Here is a 12,500-nt window from a genome sequence, read left to right as displayed (position 1 = left end):
TGGAAGTCCCTTCCAGCGCACCAAGTACTCATGTCTTGGTTGATAGTTCTTCCGTCTCACTTCCCGGTCAGCCATAATGCTGTGGACCTCCTTCTCATATGAGGCCCTTGCTCCCAACGGTGCACGCTTTGACTCTGCCCGTCCTGGATCTCCCTCATCCTCATGGAACGGCTTGAGCATGCTCACATGGAACACCGGGTGTACCCTCGGCTTGGGTGGCATATCCAGCTTGTAGGCAACCTTGCCTACTCTCTTGACTACTCGGAAAGGTCCCTCATACCTCCGGACTAGGCCTTTGTGCAGCCCCCTGTGGCGCACAATGGGATGCAGCTTCACCAACACCAAGTCTCCAACCTGGAACTGCACATCCCGCCTCTTCTGGTCTGCCCACTTCTTCGACCTCTTGGCCGCCTTGTGTAGACAAACTCTGGCCAAGTCAGCTTGCTCCTGCCATGCCTTGGCAAACTTGTATGCTGCTGGATTCGGTCCTGTATAACCTGCAGCAATCGAACCGGGTGTTAGTGGTTGTTGCCCTGTCACAACCTCAAATGGGCTCTGGTTCGTTGCCTCGCTCCTTTGCAAGTTGTAGGAAAACTGCGCAATATCCAGTAGCTTTGGCCAGTCCCTTTGTGTGGCACTCACATAGTGCCTGAGGTAGACCTCCAGTAGTCCATTCACACGTTCTGTCTGCCCATCGGTCTGCGGATGCATGCTGGTGGAAAAGTTCAAGTCTGACCCCAACAGCTTGAACAACTCAGTCCAGAACCTGCCCGTGAAACGCCCGTCCCGATCACTAACAATGGTCCTCGGCACTCCCCAGTACTTCACCATGTTCTTCAGGAACAATCGAGCTGCCTCCTCGGCTGGGCACTCCTTGGTTGCTGGAATGAAGATTCCATATTTGGAAAACCTGTCCACCACTACCATGATGCTTCCAAACCCCTCTGTCTTGGGTAGACCGACTATAAAGTCCAGAGAAACACTCTCCCATGGTCGCTCTGGCACTGGCAATGGCTCCAAGAGACCCCCTGGTTTCTTGAGCTCCACCTTGTCCTGTTGGCACACAAGACAAGTCTTCACATAGGCCTCCACATCGTCCCTCATGTGCGGCCAGTAGTACCGGTCCTCGATCAGCGCCAAGGTGCGGCTCACTCCTGGGTGTCCAGCCCACCTTGAATCATGACACTCTTGCAAAACTTCCTTGCGGAGCTTCCCGTGCTGCGGCACAAACAGTCTACTGCCCCTGGTGTACAGCAACCCATCCTGCAACCAAAACCGCCTAGTCTTACCTTGCTGGGCGTACTCCATCAAAGCCTTGGCTGTAGGATCATGCGCAAGTCCCTCCTTGATGCGCGGCACCAGTGACCCCTCTGGTTGGCTAATGGCAGCAAGGTTAGCCTTTCTGCTCAGGGCGTCTGCCACTAGGTTCGCCCGCCCCGGCTTGTACTCCATCTGAAAATCAAATTCCGCAAGAAAATCTTGCCATCTCGCCTGCTTGGGGGACAGCTTCTTCTGCGTCTGGAAGTAGCTGGTTGCCACATTGTCCGTCCTCACCACGAACCTCGACCCCAACAGGTAATGGCGCCAAGTGCGCAAGCAGTGCACCACTGCAGTCATCTCCTTCTCTTGGACCGTGTACTTGCGTTCAGTCTCGTTCAGCTTCCTGCTTTCAAACGCGACTGGACGTCCCTCTTGCATCAGCACGCCCCCTATGGCAAAGTCTGATGCATCCGTATGCACCTCATACGGCTTGGCATGGTCTGGCAAGGCCAAGACTGGCTCCTCGGTCACAGCCCGCTTCAACCTGTCAAAGGCTTCCTGGCACCCTGCGCTCCACTCCCATGCTCTTCCTTTCTTGAGCAAGTCAGTCAATGGCGTGGCTATTGCTGAGTGACCCTTGATGAAGCGCCTGTAGTAGTTAACCAGCCCAAGGAACGATCTCAACTCAGTGACCTTGGCTGGCGGTTGCCACTCCAGGATGGCATCTATCTTGCCTTCATCCATGCGTATCCTGCCACCTCCCACTATGTGGCCAAGGAATGGGATCTCCTGCTGGGCGAATGAGCACTTCTCCCTCTTGACAAACAGCTTGTGCGCCCGCAACACCTCGAACACCTGTCTCAAGTGGTCTACATGCTCTCCCAAAGTCTGGCTGTAGATCACAATGTCATCCAAATAAACCACAACAAACCGATCAAGGAATGACTGAAGTACCTTGTTCATAAGGATGCAGAATGTTGCTGGGGCATTCGTGAGTCCGAAAGGCATCACCAAGAACTCATACAAACCATACCGAGTGACACATGCTGTCTTTTGCTCATCTCCCTCCGCGATCCTGACTTGATAATAGCCTGACCTCAAATCCAGCTTGGTGAACCACCTTGCGCTCCCAAGTTGATCGAACAAGTCCGCAATGAGTGGGATGGGGTACTTGTTCTTGATGGTCAGCTTGTTCAAAGCCCGGTAGTCTATGCACAGCCGCAACGACCCATCATGCTTGCGCTGGAATAGAACCGGTGCACCATAGGGTGCTTTCGATGGCCTGATGAAGCCAGCATCAACTAACTCCTTGAGCTGCTTCCTCAACTCCTCCAACTCTGGTGGAGACATTCGGTAAGGGGCTCTGGCTGGTGGCTTGGCCTCGGACACCAGCTCGATCTTGTGGTCCACCTCCCTCTTAGGTGGTAGCTTGCTAGGCAGCTTTGCGGGCATCACATCACTAAAGGTCTTCAGCACCTTTAGCACCTCCAAGGGTGACTCGGTCTCCTTCTCCCTTGGCTCATCATATTTCAGGGCTGCCAAGAAGGTGTCTTCTTGTCTGCTTACCGCCTTGGCAAATTGGATGGCTGACACCACCCGTGACCCAACTCCAGACCCTCTCCTCAATGGTACTAGGCATTGGCACCGTGCATCCAAGATGCAAACACAATCGGCAAAAGGCACAAGGAGGGCGTTAATCCGAACAAGGAAATCCAACCCAATCACAAACTCATAGTCGTCAAGGGGTATTACCTCAATGGTCTCCTTGCCTTTCCAATCTCCAAGCTGCAACTCCACTCCCCGTGCTACTCCAATGGCTGGAACTTCCTTGGAGTTCACCGTCTTAATGGTACCAGTCCCTTTCTGCACCTTTAGTCCGAGCTTCCGGGCTCCATCACCTGAAATGAAAAGATGTGAGGCACCTGTGTCCACCAGTGCGCTCACCTTCTGACCCGCAACCATCAAATCCGCAAACATCAAGCCCTTTGGCTTGCGGCTCCCCTTACTCTGGACAGCATTGAGCACCAACGACCCAAGCTTTGCTGCCCCTGACTCTGGCTCCTCGTCAGACTCCCTATCTACAGCAGCCAGCTTACCCTTCTGCGGGCAATTGCGTGCTATGTGGCTCCCTCCACATAGGTAACATGCTAGTGGCTCTCGGTCCCCCTTTGCTTTCCACTTGCCTGCTGATGGCTTCCTCTCGCCATCCTTGGTTGAACGGTCTCGGTCTCCATCCTTGGACTCCCGGTCACGGTCCTTCCCATTGGACTGCTTCTTCCGGTCCCTATCGTCCCTGCCCTTACCCTTGGGCTTGGTAGACTCGAACTTGTCCAGAGGCTTGAACTCTATCAATGCCTCGGCAGTGGTCATGGCTTTAGCCAAGTCATGAACTCCCCTCCTTTGTAGCTCATGCTTCACCCACGGCTTCAGCCCATCCATGAAAGCAAAGAATGCGTCCTTCTCGCCTAGATCCGAGATCTGTAGCATCAGTTCAGAGAATTTTTGAACATACTCTCTTATGTTCCCTTGCTGGCTCAACCTGCGCAACTTTGCCCGTGCCTCATCATCGGCATACTCCGGGTAAAATTGTTCTCTGAACTCTTTTTGGAACTCTGCCCAGGTTCCAATCTTGGCGTTCCCACGCCTGACATCATCACACCTGCGCCTCCACCACAATAAGGCTACATCAGTGAGATACATAGCAGCGGTGCTTACCTTTATCGCCTCGTCTTGTATGCCCATGGCCTGGAAGTACTGCTCCATACCCCAAAGGTAGTTGTCTACTTCCTTAGCCGCCCTAGTCCCCTTAAACTCCTTAGGCTTGGGGACATCCAATCTGGATCTGGACACTCCAGCAAACATGCCATTCCCAATGGCAGTCTTGCAAGTCACGAGCTCACTGGTAAGCTCCTCCATCCGCTGGCGCATGGCCTCCATGCCATGGCGCATGGCCTCCATGCCATCTCGCAAAGTCAGAACTTCCGCCTCCAAGGATTCATTCTTTTGGGTGATCGCATCCAGGCCATTGTTGAGAGCAGCTGCTAGCTCACTTTGCATCTCCTCCCCCATGGAGTCTAGCGATGCAATGTGAGTTTCTACTTCCTCCAGCTTCTCCCCCATGTCGCCTATGGTCACCTCCACCTTGGCCAGCCTACCGTCCATGGTAGACCAGATATCTCTAGAACCAGCTTTCTTGCCTCTTCCTCGCCCATGCTCCTGGGCCTCTGGTTGTTGGCTAGCAACGTCGCTTTGGGATGCCATCTCCTCAATCACGATCTAACCTGCACAACACAAACACGCAGAATCGAACTTGCTCTGATACCAACTGTCACGGGCTCCGACCTTAGACTCAGAATCCGTGCGGCCTTAGGCTTGGAATCTCGTCCTTGATGCCTAAGTCAGCCTAAAACACAAGCGTGCGGGCACTAGAACAAAGGGAAGGGCTGATTACGCAAGTTAAAGAGAAACAGGACAGGAAAACAGAATTCTGGAAATGCTCTTGTATTCACTGAAACAGAAGTGTTTGATGGTGTACAAATGAGGGTGGAGCAGCCCTCTATTTATAGTTGAGGCTCCAGCTACAACTTAATGGCAAATCCCTAAAATAAAGGTTACAATCATGGGATTACATTTAATCAAGATGCTGGTTCCTGATTTTCAGGGTCAACCAAATCTGCCAGGATGCTGATGCTGATCCTGCCTGGTTCCAGAAGCTTCCCTTGCGTATCCAGCACCTCGGGCCCTTCTGGATGTGGTGCGGGCAGCCCAAATGCCAGGCCTTGGTCTCATGAGTTGGCCTGCAAGATGGGCGGGCGTTTGGAGCTCGTTTGATAGGCTTTGCGCACTGATACCCGCCAGCACGCCTGGTCTGCGGGCCTTAGCTGCTGGCTCGCCTGCTGGTCTGGCTGATGTGCCTGGCGCGCCCGCCCAGGGCGTGACACGGGCGCTTGCCTCGACCACCATCGGCACAGGCTCGGCCCTGGTGCGGCAGGTTGCCTCGAGCACCATCGGCACACGCTGGGCCCTGGTGCGGTCGGTTGCCTCGAGCACCATCGGCACACGTTGGGCCCTGGTGCGGTCGGTTGCCTCGAGCACCATCGGCACACGCTGGGCCCTGGTGCGGTCGGTTGCCTCGAGCACCATCGGCACACGCTGGGCCCTGGTGCGGTCGGTTGCCTCGAGCACCATCGGCAAACGCTGGGCCCTGGTGCGGGCGCTTGCCTCGACCACCATCGGCACACGCTGGGCCCTGGTGCGGGCGGTTGCCTCGAGCACCATCGGCACACGCTCGGCCCTGGTGCGGGCGCTTGCCTCGACCACCATCGGCACACCCTGGGCCCTGGTGCGGGCGCTTGCCTCGACCACCATCGGCACACCCTGGGCCCTGGTGCGGTAGGTTGCCTCGAGCACCATCGGCACACGCTGGGCCCTGGTGCGGCAAGTTGCCTCGAGCACCATCGGCACACGCTGGGCCCTGGTGCGGGCGCTTGCCTCGACCACCATCGGCACACGCTGGGCCCCGGTGCGGCAGCTTGCCTCGAGCACCATCGGCACACGCTGGGCCCTGGTGCGGTCGGTTGCCTCGATCACCATCGGCACACGCTGGGCCCTGGTGCGACAGATTGCCTCGACCACCATCGGCACACGCTGGGCGCTGGTGCGGTCGGTTGCCTCGAGCACCATCGGCACACGCTGGGCCCTGGTGCGGGCGGTTGCCTCGACCACCATCGGCACACGCTGGGCCCTGGTGCGGGCGCTTGCCTCGAGCATCATCGGCACACGCTGGGCCCTGGTGCGGCAGGTTGCCTCGAGCACCATCGGCACACGCTGGGCCCTGGTGCGGGCGGTTTCCTCGAGCACCATCGGCACACGCTGGGCCCTGGTGCGGGCGGGTGCCTCGAGCACCATCGGCACACACCAGGGCCCTGGTGCGGAAGGTTGCCTCGACCACCATCGGCACACACCAGGGCCCTGGTGCGGAAGGTTGCCTCGAGCACCATCGGCACCATCGGCACCATCGGCACATCTTCAAATTTCTGCCGTGCCAATGCCATTTTTATGGCTTGTAAATTCATACAATGGTCCCCTAAGCCTTCACGTGAAGTTTCGTTGGAAGAAGACTCGTTTTCTATTTTTCACGATTTTCGAAACTTTTTGCGGTTCGGGATTTTTAAGAATTTTTTTAGAAGGAGTTTTGGCCCCAAATTTTGTGGACGTGATCCTTCTATTTTTGTTGGCATGCACAAAAAAATTCAGCTAAAAACTCGAATCGGAGAAGATTTCGTGACCGTTTGAAAAAAGTGTCCCCGTTTCAGACACTTGAACGGCTACTGGCAGCAAACCTGTAAAATCTCAAATGCTCTTTAAGGGGGTGTGAGTTCTCAGAGGTTTGATGAGGGATAGGGGGCCAACACAAGGGCCAAGTACCAGCACCCATCGCACATCATGTGCGCACACCCCCCCGGCCCCCCTCCCAATCGTCGGAACCCCAATGCCGCCGGTCAGGTTCTCCGGCGGTACTCCGGCGATGCTCCGGCGATGCTGTCCCGAGTGAAAAAAATGCGGCACCAGCACATGCTGGAGCCAAGCATGTGCACCGCGGCTCAAAATCGAACTTCGGCCAAGGCCTCGACCATCAATGGCACATGATGACGCATGGTGATGGCACATGCATCGACCATCATCGGCATAGGCTGCCCTTCGGTACGGGCACTTGCCTCGACCGCCATCGGCACAAGCTAGGCCCTGGTGTGGGTTGTTGCCTCGATCACCATCGGCACATGCTGAGCCTTGGTGCGGGCGGTTGCCTCGAGCACCATCGGCAGACACTGGGCCCTGGTGCGGGCGGTTGCCTCGACCACCATCGGCATACGCTGGGCCCTGGTGCGGCAGGTTGCCTCGAGCACCATCGGCACACGTTGGGCCCTGGTGCGGCAAGTTGCCTCGAGCACCATCGGCACACGCTGGGCCTTGGTGCGGGCGCTTGCCTCGACCACCATCGGCACACGCTGGGCCCTGGTGCGGCAGGTTGCCTCGACCACCATCGGCACACGCTGGGCCCTGGTGCGGTCGGTTGCCTCGAGCACCATCGGCACACGCTGGGCCCTGGTGCGGGCGGTTGCCCCCAGCACCATCGGCACACGCTGGGCCCTGGTGCGGTCGGTTGCCTCGAGCACCATCGGTAAACGCTGGGCCCTGGTGCGGGCGGTTGCCCCCAGCACCATCGGCACACGCTGGGCCCTGGTGCGGGCGGTTGCCTCGACCACCATCGGCACACGCTGGGCCCTGGTGCGGGCGCTTGCCTCGAGCACCATCGGCACACGCTGGGCCCTGGTGCGGCAGGTTGCCTCGAGCACCATCGGCACACGCTGGGCCCTGGTGCGGGCGGTTGCCTCGATCACCATCGGCACACGCTGGGCCCTGGTGTGGGCGGTTGCCCCCAGCACCATCGGCACACGCTGGGCCCCGGTGCGGCAGGTTGCCTCGACCACCATCGGCACACGCTGGGCCCTGGTGCGGGCGCTTGCCGCGACCACCATCGGCACACGCTGGGCCCTGGTGCGGCAGGTTACCTCGACCACCATCGGCACACGCTCGGCCCTGGTGCGGGCGCTTGCCTCGAGCACCATCGGCACAGGCTCGGCCCTGGTGCGGCAGGTTGCCTCGAGCACCATCGGCACACGCTGGGCCCTGGTGCGGTCGGTTGCCTCGAGCACCATCGGCACACGCTGGGCCCTGGTGCGGTCGGTTGCCTCGAGCACCATCGAGCACCATCGGCACACGCTGGGCCCTGGTGCGGTCGGTTGCCTCGAGCACCATCGGCACACGCTGGGCCCTGGTGCGGGCGCTTGCCTCGACCACCATCGGCACACGCTGGGCCCGGGTGCGGGCGGTTGCCTCGAGCACCATCGGCACACGCTCGGCCCTGGTGCGGGCGCTTGCCTCGACCACCATCGGCACACCCTGGGCCCTGGTGCGGGCGCTTGCCTCGACCACCATCGGCACACCCTGGGCCCTGGTGCGGCAGGTTGCCTCGAGCACCATCGGCACACGCTGGGCCCTGGTGCGGCAAGTTGCCTCGAGCACCATCGGCACACGCTGGGCCCTGGTGCGGGCGCTTGCCTCGACCACCATCGGCACACGCTGGGCCCCGGTGCGGCAGCTTGCCTCGAGCACCATCGGCACACGCTGGGCCCTGGTGCGGTCGGTTGCCTCGATCACCATCGGCACACGCTGGGCCCTGGTGCGACAGGTTGCCTCGACCACCATCGGCACACGCTGGGCGCTGGTGCGGTCGGTTGCCTCGAGCACCATCGGCACACGCTGGGCCCTGGTGCGGGCGGTTGCCTCGACCACCATCGGCACACGCTGGGCCCTGGTGCGGGCGCTTGCCTCGAGCATCATCGGCACACGCTGGGCCCTGGTGCGGCAGGTTGCCTCGAGCACCATCGGCACACGCTGGGCCCTGGTGCGGGCGGGTGCCTCGAGCACCATCGGCACACACCAGGGCCCTGGTGCGGAAGGTTGCCTCGACCACCATCGGCACACACCAGGGCTCTGGTGCGGAAGGTTGCCTCGAGCACCATCGGCACACGCTGGGCCCTGGTGCGGGCGGTTGGCTCGACCACCATCGGCACACGCTGGGCCCTGGTGCGGGCGGTTGCCTCGATCACCATCGGCGCACGCTGGGCCCTGGTGGGTTTAGGCACATCTTCAAATTTCTGCCGTGCCAATGCCGTTTTTATGGCTTGTAAATTCATACAATGGTCCCCTAAGCCTTCACGTGAAGTTTTGTTGGAAGATGACTCATTTTCTATTTTTCACGATTTTCGAAACTTTTTGCGGTTCGGGATTTTTTAAAATTTTTTTATAAGGATTTTTGGCCCCAAATTTTGTAGGCGTGTTCTTTCTATTTTTGTTGGCATGCACAAAAAAATTCAGCTAAAAACTCGAAGTGGAGAAGATTTTGTGACCGTTTGAAAAAAGTGTCCCCATTTCAGACACTTTAACGGCTACTGGTAGCAAACCTGTAAAATCTCAAATGCTCTTTAAGGGGGTGTGAATTCTCAGAGGTTTGATGAGGGATAGGGGGCCAACACAAGGCCAAGTACCAGCACCCATCGCACATCATGTGCGCACACCCCCCCGGCCCCCCTCCCAATCGCCGGAACCCCAATGCCGCCGGTCAGGTTCTCCGGCGGTGCTCCGGCGATGCTCCGGCGATGCTCCGGCGATGCTGTCCCGAGTGAAAAAAATGCGGCACCAGCACATGCTGGAGCCAGGCATGTGCACCGTGGCTCAAAATCGAACTTCGGCCAAGGCCTCGACCATCAATGGCACATGATGACGCATGGTGATGGCACATGCATCGACCATCATCGGCATAGGCTGCCCTTCGGTACGGGCACTTGCCTCGACCGCCATGGGCACAAGCTGGGCCCTGGTGTGGGTTGTTGCCTCGATCAGAATCGGCACATGCTGAGCCCTGGTGCGGGCTCGGCCCTGGTGCGGGCGCTTGCCTCGAACACCATCGGCACACGCTGGGCCCTGGTGCGGCAGGTTGCCTCGAGCACCATCGGCACACGCTGGGCCCTGGTGCGGGCGGTTGCCTCGATCACCATCGGCACACGCTGGGCCCTGGTGCGGGCGGTTGCCCCCAGCACCATCGGCACACGCTGGGCCCTGGTGCGGCAGGTTGCCTCGACCACCATCGGCACACGCTGGGCCCTGGTGCGGTCGGTTGCCTCGAGCACCATCGGCACACGCTGGGCCCTGGTGCGGGCGCTTGCCTCGACCACCATCGGCACACGCTGGGCCCTGGTGCGGGCGCTTGCCTCGACCACCATCGGCACACGCTGGGCCCTGGTGCGGCAGGTTGCCTCGACCACCATCGGCACACGCTGGGCCCTGGTGCGGGCGCTTGCCTCGACCACCATCGGCACACGCTGGGCCCTGGTGCGGGCGCTTGCCTCGACCACCATCGGCACACGCTGGGCCCTGGTGCGGCAGGTTGCCTCGACCACCATCGGCACACGCTCGGCCCTGGTGCGGGCGCTTGCCTCGACCACCATCGGCACACGCTCGGCCCTGGTGCGGGCGCTTGCCTCGACCACCATCGGCACACGCTGGGCCCTGGTGCGGCAGGTTGCCTCGACCACCATCGGCACACGCTCGGCCCTGGTGCGGGCGCTTGCCTCGACCACCATCGGCACACGCTGGGCCCTGGTGCGGGCGGTTGCCTCGACCACCATCGGCACACGCTGGGCCCTGGTGCGGCAGGTTGCCTCGACCACCATCGGCACACGCTGGGCCCTGGTGCGGCAGGTTGCCTCGACCACCATCGGCACACGCTCGGCCCTGGTGCGGGCGCTTGCCTCGACCACCATCGGCACACGCTCGGCCCTGGTGCGGCAGGTTGCCTCGAGCACCATCGGCACACGCTGGGCCCTGGTGCGGTCGGTTGCCTCGAGCACCATCGGCACACGCTGGGCCCTAGTGCGGTCGGTTGCCTCGAGCACCATCGGCACACGCTGGGCCCTGGTGCGGGCGCTTGCCTCGACCCCAATCGGCACACGCTGGGCCCTGGTGCGGGCGGTTGCCTCGACCACCATCGGCACACGCTGGGCCCTGGTGCGGGCGGTTGCCTCGAGCACCATCGGCACACGCTCGGCCCTGGTGCGGGCGCTTGCCTCGAGCACCATCGGCACACCCTGGGCCCTGGTGCGGGCGCTTGCCTCGACCACCATCGGCACACGCTGGGCCCTACTGCGGGCGCTTGCCTCGACCACCATCGGCACACACTGGGCCCCGGTGCGGGCGCTTGCCTCGACCACCATCGGCACACGTTGGGCCCTGGTGCGGCAGGTTGCCTCGAGCACCATCGGCACACGCTGGGCCCTGGTGCGGTCGGTTGCCTCGATCACCATCGACACACGCTGGGCCCTGGTGCGACAGGTTGCCTCGACCACCATCGGCACACGCTGGGCGCTGGTGCGGTCGGTTGCCTCGAGCACCATCGACACACGCTGGGCCCTGGTGCGGCAGGTTGCCTCGAGCACCATCGGCACACGCTGGGCCCTGGTGCGGGCGGTTGCCTCGACCACCATCGGCACATGCTGGGCCCTGGTGCGGGCGCTTGCCTCGACCACCATCGGCACACGCTGGGCCCTGGTGCGGCAGGTTGCCTCGAGCACCATCGGCACACGCTGGGCCCTGGTGCGAGCGGTTGCCTCGAGCACCATCGGCACACGCTGGGTCCTGGTGCGGGCGGGTGCCTCGAGCACCATCGGCACACACCAGGGCCCTGGTGCGGAAGGTTGCCTCGACCACCATCGGTACACGCTGGGCCCTGGTGCAGAAGGTTGCCTCGACCACCATCGGCACACGCTGGGCCCTGGTGCGGGCGGTTGCCTCGATCACCATCGGCGCACGCTGGGCCCTGGTGCGGAAGGTTGCCTCGACCACCATCGGCACACGCTGGGCCCTGGTGCGGGCGGTTGCCTCGACCACCATCGGCACACGCTGGGCCCTGGTGGGTTAGGCACATCTTCAAATTTCTGCCGTGCCAATGCCATTTTTATGGCTTGTAAATTCATACAATGGTCCCCTAAGCCTTCACGTGAAGTTTTGTTGGAAGATGACTCGTTTTCTATTTTTCACGATTTTCGAAACTTTTTGCGGTTCGGGATTTTTTAAAATTTTTTTATAAGGATTTTTGGCCCCAAATTTTGTAGGCGTGTTCCTTCTATTTTTGTTGGCATGCACAAAAAAATTCAGCTAAAAACTCGAAGTGGAGAAGATTTTGTGACCGTTTGAAAAAAGTGTCCCCATTTCAGACACTTTAACGGCTACTGGTAGCAAACCTGTAAAATCTCAAATGCTCTTTAAGGGGGTGTGAATTCTCAGAGGTTTGATGAGGGATAGGGGGCCAACACAAGGCCAAGTACCAGCACCCATCGCACATCATGTGCGCACACCCCCCCGGCCCCCCTCCCAATCGCCGGAACCCCAATGCCGCCGGTCAGGTTCTCCGGCGGTGCTCCGGCGATGCTCCGGCGATGCTGTCCCGAGTGAAAAAAATACGGCACCAGCACATGCTGGAGCCAGGCATGTGCACCGTGGCTCAAAATCGAACTTCGGCCAAGGCCTCGACCATCAATGGCACATGATGACGCATGGTGATGGCACATGCATCGACCATCATCGGCATAGGCTGCCCTTCGGTACGGGCACTTGCCTCG

Source organism: Durio zibethinus, unplaced genomic scaffold (assembly GCF_047325235.1).
Source record: "Durio zibethinus cultivar Kanyao isolate XHJ-2024 unplaced genomic scaffold, ASM4732523v1 HiC_scaffold_71, whole genome shotgun sequence".
Taxonomy (NCBI): Eukaryota; Viridiplantae; Streptophyta; class Magnoliopsida; order Malvales; family Malvaceae; genus Durio; species Durio zibethinus.
This window is presented reverse-complemented; position numbering follows the sequence as displayed.